The sequence below is a fragment of the Alnus glutinosa genome, chromosome 8, assembly GCF_958979055.1.
Source record: "Alnus glutinosa chromosome 8, dhAlnGlut1.1, whole genome shotgun sequence".
NCBI lineage: Eukaryota > Viridiplantae > Streptophyta > Magnoliopsida > Fagales > Betulaceae > Alnus > Alnus glutinosa.
Genome location: NC_084893.1, coordinates 19,914,929 through 19,930,986, shown reverse-complemented (window position 1 = coordinate 19,930,986; position 16,058 = coordinate 19,914,929). Strand labels below are relative to the sequence as shown.

Below are 16,058 nucleotides of genomic sequence, written 5' to 3'. Positions count from 1 at the left end.
ATATAGTTGGTTCAGGTTTGTAAAATAATATACATTTTGCAATTCATCATATATGAAAATAATACTTCTCAATGAGTAGAATACTCACCTTGGCTGCGCGGATTTAATCACTAGGTCTCCTAGACACCACCTTGCAATGTATCACTGTGAAATAACACATTGTACTATTTAGCACTTTAAATAATTAACACCCTAATTAGCACTTGAATCGCTCAAGGCTAAACCGTTGGAAAACCCATAATATTTTAAGGGTTCCAATTACACACCCATAAATCTATACACTAACTAAACTCAATTAACACCAACCCAAAGTATTTACTTGGAGTTAGACATTAAAATTACCATCTAAAATAATTACCTATAACATCAAATATTAATTCCAAGTTATATTCACTAATCTATAAATTATTTTCACTAATATTATTAACCCTAAAATTATTTTCATTAATCTTTTACAATAATTATTTACTTATTAACATAATTTATTAACACATTTAAAATAACATTAACCCATAAAAAGTCTTAGGGTTAACGTTGAAAATACTATCTAAACTAAATACCCATAATTATTTATTTTTACTAACATTAGAACATAACCCATAAATACTTATATTTTACAAATTAACAATCTATGTTTTAAACACTTAAAAATCCTAAATTAATTTAACCAATCAAATTATAGTTTCCAAACTTAAACTCATAATTTATTTTTATAACTCATAATATAATATTGATATTTAAACACTAACAACACTAACACATAAGGTTTACTTAGGATTAGACACAAAAATTGCAATTAAAATACATAACTCAAAAGTTAGGGTTCGAGGAAACTCACCAAAAATTTCACCAAATGTAAATCCAACACTTAGAGAATGTTTAGCAAGCTCCTCATAACAAATCTTAAGAACACATAAAATTAAACTCACATATCTTTAGATTTAATCTAAAATCTTAAAGACCAAGAGTTTGTGAAAATACCTCAAACTAATCGGTAGAAACGTAAATCGAGTTTTGTAGTTCACGTTTCTAAAATCAGATTTGAGTTTGGACGATTGGATTTTCGTAGATCAGCGTTTCGAGGTGAAAAACCCAAAGAAAATTCCCCCCCCCCCCCCCCCTTTTTACGAAATAACTAGAGAAAAGGCTCTTGGGAGCCTTTATGCGTGAAAAGGCACTAGGCCTTCTTTTTTTTCTTTTTTTTGAATTTGTGAAGGGCCACCTGGCCCTTCATTTTTCAGCATGTGGGGCGCAGGTGCACCTCCCTTCTATATATTTTTTTTGTTTTATAATTTTTTTTTTCTATTACTTTTCTTTTAATGATTCTTCTTTTTCTTTTTCTTTTATTTGCTATTTCTTTTCCATTTTCTTTAAACTTTAAAAATATTCCTTATATTCTCTTTTCATGGCTACCATTTACAAGTCCATAAAATAAAAATAAAACACTTTGTTTTTATTTAATCCTAATAAACCCACTAAATATTTTTCTTGGGCATTACATCCCTCCATTCTTATAAAAATTTCGTCCTCAAAATTTAGGCATTAAATCGCTTTACGCACATATGAGCATGCATTCTATTTCAAAAACACTGATGCAAATATGAGTTTTACTTGGGATATTTCGCAGGAGTGGTATGACATAACAATCATATCCGAATTTATTCGCTAAAATGGGAATCGCTCCCACATTTAACGATCAAGCACTCATGTGGCTTTCTCAACATTGTAATTTCACCAGAGTTCTAAGTAACGGGACGGTTTTAGTGTTTTCTTACTAATTATCACTCGCTTTGCACCTCTTCATAAGTCAATTTCCATTGAATACAAAGAAGCGCATCACAAGTAAAGGATCGCAAACACGTTCGTAACGAAGAAATACCGGAAATGTCATGAATGCCTGCAAAAACTAGGGGACATTATTACCGATTATATGATGAACTCATGTTTAACACTAGGAACAACTCAATATATCCAGAATTGAGCACACCCTTATTGCCCAAAGCGTTACATGTTACGCATTGGCAACACCTTGCATTTCACCCGATCACCAATTTGAAACAAAAATTTGCGGCAATGTTAATACGCATAGCTCTTATCATCACTACACTATGAACATCCACTTTGAACGAGTGCAATCTTCCCTAGAATCATGCACCACTTCAAAGCTCATTGATCGTCTCACACCAACTTCATGCCAAATGAAATGGCGTTCATCTTCGCGTCCATACGACGTTACGTGCGATACAACGTCAATAGTTGTAAACTACCAAAACTAGTAGTCACAACCAATGGCGAGTATTATATCCAACTTTATAAATTCCCACACGCATAACTTAGGCGTACCCTTAAGTGTCTAAATAGCCCTCTCGAATTTACTGTCCGCCCGCCGAAGGTACATTGAACTAACACTCCTATTACACTTTGAATCAATCTTGCCATCAACTTTACCTCATGTCTCTATCTCTTAACATTGGAGTGGATCAAGACTTGGGTGATAAGTGTGAATTCCACACACATCAACATAGAGGCCTTGCTCACAAAATGGTAGGACATAGACAATGATTACTGACTACGAATCATGAGAAGCATAATGATAATCATGATCCACAATTGTTAAGTAGCATAAGCTATATCCATGTTATTATACAAGGGTGCATCCCCGCCTATTGTGATGTATCTGTGCAAGCCACATATCCAACAATTTTTCTGGTTAGTTAAGCACAGGTGCAACTGTGCTCTTGTTCTATCGTGTTAACCACGTACCCATTCTCGTTCGTTACATAAACCAAGAATGACACTTCCTCGACCAAAGCTCACCTTTCATGAGCTTGGAGAAGAATCTCTTTTACTAAACACTTCCAAGACTGATACCAAGTATCTTCCATGCTCGACACGACTAGTCGAATAAACTAACGTGTCAACGGTACACTCAGCTACTTAGATGTCTAGGTACCCATGGAAAGCTTGATTGATTAAGTCCATAAATACCAACGGTGTATTTGTCAATCCAAATGGCATCACCAAAAACTCGTAATGGTCATACCATATATGGATCGCTGACTTGGTACATTTCCATTTTGCACCGTGTGTTTGGTATCTTGAAAGAAAGTCAATTTCCGAGAATATTGAAGCTCTCAAGAGTTGACTGAACAAGTTGTCAGTTCTCATTAAGGAATACTCCTGATTGATTGTCACTCGGTTTAGTACACGATAATTTATGCATCCTCGCATAGGCTTGCGACTAAAGTGGAAACATCTACACTATCCTAATGTTCCGAACTTGGACTCGACATGAGCTTGGCTTAGGCATAAGCCAAACACACAAGTGTATATTCTCAGACATTCATCATTGTCGAATGTCAAAGAGAGATAGCGGAGTAACTCGCAAACGAGACCCGCAAAGTTCGGACTCTTTATACAATGGGGTAGGAATACAACCATCCATTCGTGATTATCTACGTTCACTTCTACTTCTTGATCATCAATCCATACCAAATTAACACCAAAGTCCTAACGAGTTAACATCGTAGTTCAACATGATAAGCTTTATTGTTTAGCATGTTGAACACCGAAATCCTATATGCATGGTATTAAAACTCAACACATTACATGTTGAAGCTAAATATGTCAATGTTTGAACTCTACACGGATAACACTGCTACCTTTGCTGGCAAAGTCTTTTCTCTTGTACCAATGGAACAATTGTCCACATGTTTCCTGCAAGTGAATGCATCACTAACAAGAGTGGTCACGCAAGTGTTCTAATCTAAAGGTTCGATACTCAATTTGCGTAACTTAGAAATGCAAATGAGACAAGGGTGGACAACTTAACATATCGAACTAAATGAGTTAGACATTGTAGCTCATCATGTCAAACATGAGCTAACAATGTCATTACCAATACATTGCTAAGGTGACAGTTTACGTGTTCCCTGTGGCCATATGTGTCACCAATAGAAATGGCCACGTACGTGTTTGATTTTAAAGGTTTAGTATTCATTATGTAACTATGCATAATGAGACATACGAATGGATAACACTCTAATAAGCCAAATGCATACAATGCTGCGACATAAAGGTATAATACCTATGACAACATCGACAGCATTTGCGATGGTTGGATGGACTTCAGCATTGCTCGGTGTAAGTAGGAACACTATACATGAGCAAATTGTCTTGGCTGATAGTTGCCCGCTAAAGGTACTTGACTTTGGCGGCAACAAGTTGGCGACCTCTCGTGGAATGGCTTCCTCAACCATATTTACAATGCACCCTAGATCTTCAACGACATATATCCGAGCGTAGCTCCCACACTCTACATTGGGCAATGCTAGAGCTACTTTGAGTTAAAGCGACTAGCGAGGGACATAGCTTTATGAGGTAGCCAAGTTTACCACATCGCAAGATTAGTTGTGATTCAACACGACACATACACCAAAATGTGGCTTCCACAATTGGTGCACCACGTGACACTGAAGCGGCTCACAAAGGCATCCCATTCTCCAAAGAACTTAAGGTCACAACCAATAAGTTGCTTCTTTGACGGTGAGGAAGCATGTGCTCCAAATGGCATTGACTATTTTCTACTCAAACAATTCGTGGTCAAAGGTCCATCAATGAGGAATGCCTAAACTACTACTAACAAACAATTTCTTCGACGGGGAGGGGATGAGGAGGTAGAGGCGCCTAAAATCACTCCCACCTCAATCACCCACTGAGGAATCCTCTTCCACATTGCGTATTGACATTGCTTGTCTAGGCAGCATGACTTGTTTGTACAATGAAATGCCACATAGACAATACTGCGTAAAGAAAATTACATGCATCACATTACCCATGCAATGCACCTAAGAAGCTTATTCTAAACCGTTCCCCGTCTAAGTGATATACTCTACACAATCACATTGAAGTTAATCTACAATGTGAAAGTGAGAGGTAAACTAACTATAAGTAAGTCAAATAATATGCATCACAAAATTCATGTAATGCATATGGAGTATTATATTTTAATTTCCTATCTTTGTTGAAGCTTTTAAGATTTTCTATTGCTCTTTTGTTATTCTTAGACTCTGACACAACCCTAAGTTTCCGCTTTCCGCTATTCCTAACCAACCCTAGACCTAACTGCTCTAATACCATTTGCTGTGACGACACTTTTTTTTTCTTTTTTTTGAAAACTTATAACGGATCTTCACAGTGGCACGACTACATGTCGCTCAGCCAACATATGGCACATGCCCCATAACATGCACCTGATAATCAGAGTTACATCTAACAGTAGAATACAATAATCAATGTGTAGCGGAACACATATCATAAGCGGAAATACACCTAATATATAACAGTTAATTACAACAAGAGCCATTTACAAGTCTATCTATTTAAGGCTTATAAAACATATTACACTGACTATATACTAAAATACAGGCTCAACAAATACCTATGTCACGTATGACACGAGCCATAAATAAAATACTCAAATGTGGACTACCCATGAGTTTGTGACTTATGACTGTCGCGATGTGCTCCAATCATAGCATCCCATACGCTAGGTGGACGAATCATTATCTATATCCGCAGAACCTACAACCAAAGTATCAATGTCTGCACGGTTACGGGGGTTGCCGCATCCATACAGGTGGAATTATGAGCCCACTGCCTTAGCATAAATAAATACACTAAGACCTCATAGGTATACTATTCACTGAGTTTTCACAAAGAACCAACTTTTCTTTTCTAGTCATGCGTACACTATAACAGCCACCAATTTTATAAACTTTTGTTTGAAAACACCCATAGCGGATATAGCAAACACCGACTAATAGAAAACATTTAAAGCATACTATGCAGCTGAGCTTATACGTAGAAGTTCCATTGTTGGAAACAACTATATACATCCTCACCTGCTATAATACTTTTGATGCAGTGAGACTTAGAAAACAATAGCATTTAAATCATGCAATCATCCGATAGAAATATACATAAGCTCTTTTCCATTGAGACTCTTATGCATATCAATACGTCTAGCAAAACTACTCATAACATACAAACATCACTCATAAAAACAATGCTATACATGTTCATGCTAATGGTTTTATGCCTTGGGAATCGAACCCAAGTATAGTGCTTCAAGGGAATCTAACCCAAGTAAGTACTAGAACCTCAAGGGAATCTAACCCAACTAGGCACCTCATAGGAATCTAACCCATAGTCGAGGACTTCACGGGAATCTAACCCAAGTATAGTACCTCATGAGTACTTCAAGGGAATCTAACCTAAGTAGGCACCTCATGGGAATCTAACCCATGGTCGAGGACCTCAAGGGAATTTAACCCAAGTAAGCACCTCGTGAGTTCTTCAAGGGAATCGAAACCAAGTAAGTACTAGTACCTCAAGAGAATCTAACCCAAGTAAGTACCTCGTCAATACCTCAAGGGAATCTAACCCAAGTAAGCACCTCATGGAAATCTAACCCATGTATAATTTCCCGTGGGCTGTGAACCTCACTTCGATGCACGTTTAGCGTTCATATGCTTATGCCTCATGCCTTAAATCAATAAATTTCATTTCATGAATCATGCTTATAATACATGCTTTCTATATAAAATATAAACAGTTCAACATGCCATTTCTTAAACAATTTGCATAACTTAAATCTCCCATTTTATACTCACTCTAAAATCATATTAATATTCCATTGCAATCACAGTTTTCAAAACTCCCAACCATAACATACAGTGACTCCATTCATTTAAACTCCACATATCATATTCATACATCAAAACATCATCATAATTTCAATATACTCAAAAGTACCCAAATCATCCAAAACAATTCATAATCAACATATAGTTGGTTCAGGTTTGTAAAATAATATACATTTTGTAATTCATCATATATGAAAATAATACTTCTCAGTGAGTAGAATACTCACCTTGGCTGCGCGGATTTAATCACTAGGTCTCCTAGACACCACCTTGCAATGTATCACTGTGAAATAACACATTGCACTATTTAGCACTTTAAATAATTAACACCCTAATTAGCACTTGAATCGCTCAAGGCTAAACCGTTGGAAAACCCATAATATTTTAAGGGTTCCAATTACACACCCATAAATCTATACACTAACTAAACTCAATTAACACCAACCCAAAGTATTTACTTGGAGTTAGACATTAAAATTACAATCTAAAATAATTACCTATAACATCAAATATTAATCCCAAGTTATATTCACTAATCTATAAATTATTTTCACTAATGTTATTGACCCTAAAATTATTTTCATTAATCTTTTACAATAATTATTTACTTATTAGCATAATTTATTAACACATTTAAAATAACATTAACCCATAAAAAGTCTTAGGGTTAACCTTGAAAATACTATCTAAACTAAATACCTATAATTATTTTTGTTTACTAACATTAGAACATAACCCATAAATACTTATTTTTTACAAATTAACAATCTAGGTTTTAAACACTTAAAAATCCTAAATTAATTTAACCAATCAAATTATAGTTTCCAAACTTAAACCCATAATTTATTTTACTAACTCATAATATAATATTGATATTTAAACACTAACAACACTAACCCATAAGGTTTACTTAGGATTAGACACAAAAATTGCAATTAAAATACCTAACCCAAAAGTTAGGGTTCGAGGAAACTCACCAAAAATTTCACCAAATGCAAATCCAACACTTAGAGAGTGTTTAGCAAGCTCCTCATAACAAATCTTAAGAACACATAAAATTAAACTCACATATCTTTAGATTTAATCTAAAATCTTAAAGACTAAGAGTTTGTAAAAATACCTCGAACCAATCGGTTGAAACGTAGATCAAGTTTCGTAGTTCACGTTTTCGAAATCAGATTTGAATTTGGATGATTGAATTTTCGTAGATCAGCGTTTTTAGGTGAAAAACCCAAAGAAAATTCCCCCCCTTTTTACGAAATAACTGGAGAAAAGGCTCTCGGGAGCCTTTATGCGTGAAAAGGCACAAGGCTTCTTTTTCTTTTTTTTTTGATTTGTGAAGGGCCACCTGGCCCTTCATTTTTCAGCATGTGGGGCGCAGGTGTGCGCCCCCCACCCTTCTATATTTTTTTTTGGTTTTATAATTTTTTTTTTCTTCTTGTACTTTTCTTTTAATGATTCTTCTTTTTCTTTTTCTTTTATTTGCTATTTCTTTTTTATTTTCTTTAAACTTTAAAAATATTTCTTATATTCTCTTTTTATGGCTACCATTTACATGTCCATAAAATAAAAATAAAACACTTTATTTTATTTTTACCACACTAAATAGACTTATTTTTATTTAATCCTAATAAACCCACTAAATATTTTTCTTGGGCATTACATACACACTAAGTTTTTTACACGACGACACTAGTGAAAAGGTGAGAAGGACAGCATTGATCTACTGAAAGCTAGCTACATGAATTTTTAAGGAGAAATATTATTTACAAGGTACTTTTTTTTGGAGTCTTTCACTAAGCTATAGACCATCTTATACATGTGCGACAAAGTATATGAAATTCTCAAGATCTTCTTAAAGGTAGGTAATAATAGGGCACATGGAATCTTGAACTATCCTCTTTTTGAAAAAAATTTGCTTCGTGTGTAATAAATTATTAGAGGCTCGCTAAAGAAAATTTCTTCTCACCCCTTGAACTCTCATCTTTCAGATTTTCTTCCACACCCTGCTATAATTTGATTCCTTGAAACATTACCCTTTTTCGCGTAGGATTATTTCTCTTCTTTTTGAGGTGATAGGCACTTTTTACCGAGAAAGTACCATTGAAATTTCCAATCCACATCAATTTGTCTTGTTGTCCGTGGAGACTCAGAGTCATACTGGATATTCGCGCTGCTTCATCTGCATTGAAGATTTCTTGGATCATATTTAAATTCCACCTCCTCATGTGTTCATCAATTAGTGCATTAACCCTTGCTTCAAGGCTTAGAATTCTAACCGGTGATTGAATCGCATATGAAGTGGAACACAAGATCCACTTGTCTTCCCATATTTTGCTTGACTCACTATTCCCCACTCGAACATACTAAACCATGATCTTTAAGAAGGGCTCAGGAGTTGGAAATACTCCTCCATGCATACGACCGCCTGTTACCCAAATTTTCCTCCAAAAAATTGTTGTGCGGGTAATATTTTTCTTTAAGAATTCTCGCCGCCAATGAATCTTGGTGATGTAAGAGATGCACTCCTTGATTTGCAAGCATTGCCATATTAAAGCACTCCAGATCCCTGAGGCCCATTACACCCTAGGTTTTAGATATCTCCATCCTTGCCTAACTCATCCATGCCACCTTGATATCATTTTCTTTCTATCTCATCATAGAATTTAAATCCCTGCAATGTATCTTTTGTAATTGAAAACACTCATATGTATTGTAGGTAGGAATCGCTTAGATGACAGCTTTAATAAGGATCTCCTTCCCCGCTTGCGACATAAATTTTTCTTTCCATCTATTAGCTCAACTTAGATTCGAACCGCCCCTTTATTCCTGCAAAAGGTCTATTTTTGGTCTCCCCACTAACGCAGTATACCCAAGTACTTCTTGTAGCTGTTTGTACGTAGAAGAGAGCCTGCTACATATGAGATGTGTTCTCTGAACTCAATTCTTATGTTTCTGTTACAAAAATACAGAGGTCTTCTCTTGATTTATCTTTTTTCCCGATGCTTTCTCATAGACTTCCTGTAGCCATTGAATTTTGTACCACTCCATGAAATTTACATTTCAAAATAGTAAACTATCGTCTGCAAAAAAAAAATAGTTCAATTGAAAACCCCCGCTTACTATAGGAATCCCTATTATTTTTTTCTCCATCCCTTTATGCTTTCATAATAAGAAAGCTCAACCCTTCTACACACAAAAGAAACAAATAAAGTCTCATTCCACTTTATCATATGCTTTGCTCATATCAAGTTTGATTACTATGTATCCATTTTTTCCCTTTTTCCCTTGAGCTTTCTTTAATTTATAACCAATTGATAAGCATCCTATGATAAAAATTAATACAAAATTAATCCATGTGGTTTACCTGATTTATAATTCATTCTTCGTAGTATTAAAATGAACTCAAAAGTCCCTGAGTTATGCAAAAAATACAAATCACTATTTGCAATCAAATTCCGTCAAAATATTTGATGAATTACGTTAGTGTGCTCCGTCTATGCCAATAAAATGATAGCACAAGTCACTGTTAATAATATATATATATTACAGCACAAAGCTAAGAAGACTTTCCAGGTTCGCTGTTTCAAAGCCAATAAGAATTTCCATTGTGAATTGAAATCGATCAAAGCTGGCTCCATGGCTCACCTGAGCCTAAAACAACGAGTGTTCTGAGAGCTCTTGGAGCTTTGGATCGGAGAGGGTTGCCACTCCAGTAGATAACGTAAAGCACGCAAATCAGTATCAAGGTGAGGCTAATCGCGCGTGACGGTGAATTTTGAAGCCAAGATGGAGAAGCAACAGCCATTGCCGTTGTCCATTGTGTGAACAAATTAAAGAATCGCTCCACAAAAATAAGGGAACAAATTACAACACGAGGAATGCAAAGAATCAAATCCACAATCGTAGAGTACCAGTGAAAACAGTGAACCAGAAAAGTAAAAAGTTCAATCGCTTTCCAATTAATCTGTCTGTGATTTTCTATTTTTTTTTAATTTTATATATATATTATAATTTTTTTTATTAACAGTAATATGTTTAGTCATTTTATTAACGCTAACATTGCACACTAACAAAATTCATAAAATATTTTAACGAAATTTAACTATAAAAAATAATTTGTATTTTTTACATACTCTATAAACCTCTAATTTCATTTTAATACCACAAAAAACAAAGTATAAATCAGCTAAACCTCATAAATTGATTTTACATTTTTTCTTTAATTTTATCATAGGATGCTTATCAATTGGTTATAGATTAAGAATATTAATTGGGATATTGAAAAAGAAAACATGTAAGTTATTATCAAAGAGAATTTACACGCCACACTAATAATTTAGAGAAATGCTATTTTTTTTCCATTCAATTCCTGTCAAATCTATCATTGACTCTATAGAAATTAATTATGCAACTGACACTATCGGTTAGAGAAAAGCCAAGGTGCATCCGGTCATTGATTATCCCTGTTTAGAAACCTTCCACTGCTTCGCTTTTAATAAATAATAATAAAAAAAAACAATAAAAAACATTCTACTTTTTATATTACATTAATTATTTTTTAACAATTTTTTTTCACATTTTCTATTACACAGGCTAGCTCAATACATTTTTGGACTTAAAATGACAAGTTTAAGTGAATCTTTTATTTAAAAAAAAAATAATAATAATATTTAATATTTTATTTTATTTTTATTTAAACATTGTATTATATATTTATTTATTTATTTATTTGAAGTGGGGCCATTTTTTTTTTTATAGCTATGGAATAATTTTAATGCATTGAATTGTGATTTATTGGAAAGTAATTAATAAAATTGCAGAAGATGAAAATAATTCAAATTTGAATAAAACTTAAATAGAAAAATAGAGAGAAAAAAAAATGGAAACAAATAAAGAAATGAGTTCATAATTGAATAAAATATCATGAAAACTTTCAATCTTCTTAACATTTAATTCTTTCTCCAGTTTTATTTTGAACGTTGGACTTGTGTAGCATAATTTCTACCTTTTTAAGGTTTGGAAAAAAAATTTATTTATTATTAGCATCAAATGAAAAATACTTAGCTTCTTTGGATATGCTCAATTTTTCAATTGTTTATAATTTGTCAATTCATCCATTTGTTGCGACTTAAACATCGGAAAAGTTACACCGGACCTCTCCGAGTTATGTATCTTCTCCTTAATTAACTTGATGGTAGGCGTGGGATCATTGTTCTAACAGATCGATTTGATTCTTTCTTCAATTTGGAATCATGTGCTACAACTTACCAGACGCAATTGCACCGGCCAGTAACAAGATCCAATAATTTATACAAATTAAACGTAATACCGTTTGTTATTGTTAAATAAATAAATAAAGTTGACGTTATTAAAAAATTGACATGTTGGTATTAAATATTGCTTCTTACATCAAATCCAAAGTGGTCCTTTAATTTGTTTTATCTAAATTCTAAGGCTAATACGTACACCATTTACTAATGGTAATAGATTGGGGATTATAATCCTGTTAAATCTTTTAAATATTTGAAATTTGTTATGAATGCATTTATGCATTTGGTGGATGACCATTTAGTTTCTTTTCCTGAAATTCTACACATTTATGTCATCTTTTAGAATTCCATAACATTGATGTAATACATTGATGTAACCTTTTTAATTCATGTCTTATCCTTTCCTATTCCTTAACCTCACACTATGATTCTATGTCTATAAAAGATAGTATTAGGTACTTTGTAAAACACACAATTATAGAGAAGAACCATTCATAGTTCTTGAAGTACTAGTTTCACATATTGCAATCTCTTTATATTGTCTTGCTAATTTATTTGATTTTACAATACGTTATCAGCACGAAGCTCTAGCCAGTTGTTGTATTCTTTTGATCTTCAACATCAAAAGCTATCCGTGGGATATTCTTAAATCAGTATAAGTCTCTTTAAAATTTAGTAATCTTATTATCTATTTTGTTAATTAAAATTCTAACATATGCTAAGAAATTTTATTGTTTTAAAATTATATTAAAACATATGAATCTTATGATCTATGTGAGATTAATATGAACTAAAATGTTATCATTTTATAATGCTATGAATATTGATGTTATGAATCTTGAAAATACTATTAAGAATGAAAATCAAGCATCCCAGGAAGATCTTGCTAAAGCAATGAATGAAAATCAAGCATCCCAGCAGGATCGCGCTAAAGCAATAATTTTTCTTCGCCATTATCTACATGATGAATTAAATAAAAATAAGTACATTATAGTAAAAGATCCCTTGACCTTCTGGAATAATTTAATGGAGAGATACGAGTACTAGAAGACAGTTATCCTCTCAAAAAGCTCATTATTATTGGATGCACCTGAAGTTGCTGTTGATAAAATAACCTTCCCGAGAGGGGGGGTTCCGACCGAGCGGGAGGTGTCGGATACATCGCTGCCGATGAGGCCTCCCTTTTAGGATGGTGAGGTCCCGACCGGGGGAGTCCGAGTAGGAGGTGTCGGGTGCTCCGTTAACCGACAAGTGGTAATAATGACGATACCGATAAAGGAGAGCGATTAGGTGGCTGAATCCCCGAAGATCTGGGATTTCCCGAAGTCGCATGCTTCGTCATTAAAGAACCCACCTGCCCATCGCTGACAAGAGTGTACTTAGGACCTGTTCACACACAGGAAGTCACTGTTCCCTAAAAACCGGGATATTCCTACCTAACCTTGAGGGCAGCTGCCTATAAATAGCAAAATCCAGGTATTAAGTTTGGTTGGATACAAGTTCTGAACTCTCTCTCTCACTCTTGCTCTCTCACTAAAAATATACTTCATCTAATTTGGGCGTCGGAGGAGGACCGTTGGGGAAACCCACCGCGTGTCCTTTGTCTTTGCAGGTCAGTTGGTCAAGTCCACCTGAGGCAGCTCCTGCTTCACCGGCCGGAATTAGCATCAACAGTTTGGCGCCGTCTGTGGGAACGCACGTTGCTCTTGCGAAGCTTACCTGTGCATCCGGTATGGTGACTACGAGGTCGGAGGCGCTGAGGGGCCCGTGGGGGGATCGCATGAGAGAGCACCCCCAGGGAGGAGAGTCTTCCTCAAGACCGTCTCCCACACTGGAAATCATTAATGAGAGAATAGCTCAGATGGAAAAGGAGATGTATGAGTTGGAAAAAAAGAATGCCGAACTGCAGCGACACCATGTGGAAGATTCGAACTCGGCGACCCCACAGCCTGTCGGGGAAGAAGAGCAGGACGAAGAAATGCAACCGAGCAGTCGAGGAGGACGGAGAGAAAGAAAGAAGAACCAAAATGCCGTGGATCAAAAACCCCGGAAGAACAAGACGTCGAAAAGGATGGACATAAAGCTCAAGGAGATTATTGAGAAACTGGAGCAGAGGTGTGACCTGCTGACGGAAGCGGTGCAGCACCAGCGCAACGGGAGCACGTCTAGAGCCGGAGATCTGCTCCAGAAGTCGGCTTCCCCATTTGCTGACCGGGTGGCCTCGTTCCGCCTCCCCGAGAAGTTCAAAGTCCCCGATATCAAGACCTACACCGGGCAGGAGGACCCGATTGAGCACTTGGATAACTACTGCGCTCACCTCGAATTGCAGGGGACCCCTGATGAGGTGGCATGCCGCGCCTTCCCGCTGACCTTGTCAGGAAATGCCAGAGATTGGTATAGAAGGCTTCCCCCGAAGTCTATACAAAACTTTGACGAATTTGGAAAAATGTTCGTAACTCAATTCATGGCGGGAGTTGTAAGAAGGAAGCCGGCAGGCACTTTAATGTCGATACAACAAGGGCGAGATGAGTCCCTTAAGGAGTTCCTCCAACGCTTCAATCAAGCAAGGCTCACTACTGAGAGCCCCACCGAAGAGTTCGTACATTCGGTACTTTATCAGGGGATCAGGAAAGATGGGCCGCTGATGGCTGACCTCGCCCGGAAGCCGACTCGTTATCTACATGAGTTCATGGAGAGGGCAGACGAGTTTATCAACCAAGAAGAGACTCTTCGAGCGTTGCTCGGGAAAGGAATCGCCCAAACCTCTAATCAGGGGGATAAGCCTAAGAAAAAGAAGGAATTCCACAAGAAGCAGGATACAGCGGAGCCCGGGATTAAGAAGAAATTCCAGGATTACAACTGAACCCCCCTCAACGCACCCATCGAAGAGGTCCTAGCGGCGATTAAAGTGGATCCCATGTACGAGAAACCTGCGGAGATAGTGGGAACTCCCCACCCGAGGACCGCTGACCACTATTGCGTTTTCCATGAGTCAAAGGGGCATAGTACAGAGAATTGCAGGTCCTTGCGGGCCCTAATAGAGAAGTTTATCTGAAACGGGAAGCTATTCCGTTTCCTGGCAGGTCAACGGGGCCCGCCTGGGTTTGACCGGAACCCCCAGCCCGAGGAACGAAGGAATCAGCCGCAGAGATATCGGGAAGAGCCCAGAGAAAGGATGGAACGTCCCCGGGATCGTGATAGAGAGCCTAACAACCGACCTGCCGACCTGGACAGGCGAGAGAGAAGCAGGAGCCAAGTGCGGCTGCCTGGTCGGGAAAACCTCCGTGAAATTCATACAATATCTGGTGGTTTTGGAGGTGGAGGAGACTCAAGTGCGGCGCGTAAAGCATATGCGAGGCATCTCAAGGAGTTCGAGATATACTCAGTCCAGAGACCGCCGAAAATGAGGAAGTATGAGGACTTACTCATTGGTTTCTCAAATGAAGATTTTGTTGAGGTCTCGCTCCCCCACTCGGACGCTCTGGTGGTGACTTTAGCGATCGCCAATCATAAGATACACAGGGTCCTTGTCGACATCGGGAGTTCGGCCGACATAATATATAAGTCAGCCTTCGAGTTGATGAGCATAGGTCAAGGGAAGTTGGTCCCAGTGAAGGGTCCCTTGGTCGGTTTCTCCGGAGAACAGGTCCTCCCTATCGGGTCTATTGACCTACCGGTTATGGCGGGAACTAGCCCCCAGGAGAAAACGGTTATGGTGAAATTCTTAGTTGTGGAAGGGCGGTCGGCTTACAACGTTATCCTGGGGAGGCCAGCCCTGAATGATTTGGGGGCCGTAACCTCAACCCCCCATCTGTGCATGAAGTTCCCTGACTAACTCAGGAGTTGGTGTGGTCAGGGGAGACCAGAGGGCTGCCCGCATGTGCTATATCACCACCCTGAAGGCCGGCCACACGGAAGATGCTGGGGAAGAGGAGAAATAGCAATTACAGTCCCTGGAACCGACAGAGGACTTGGAAGAGTTCGAAGTTGGAGGTCCGGGTGAGAGAGTGAAGATTGGCTCCCAACTTCTCAAGGAGCTAAAGGAGGAGATAGTCTCGTTCCTCAAAGGCAACAGAGA

General features: G+C 37.2%; 1 long non-coding RNA gene across 1 annotated transcript; it reads right to left on the bottom strand.

Moving 5' to 3' along the window:
- Positions 1-5,316: 5,316 nt before the first annotated feature.
- On the bottom strand, positions 5,317-7,942 carry LOC133874674 (uncharacterized). The gene is made up of 3 exons (XR_009901347.1): positions 7,828-7,942; positions 6,935-6,990; positions 5,317-5,604 (listed from the first exon to the last, which is right to left on the bottom strand). It is a non-coding gene; the product is annotated as an uncharacterized LOC133874674 (long non-coding RNA).
- Positions 7,943-16,058: the final 8,116 nt, after the last annotated feature.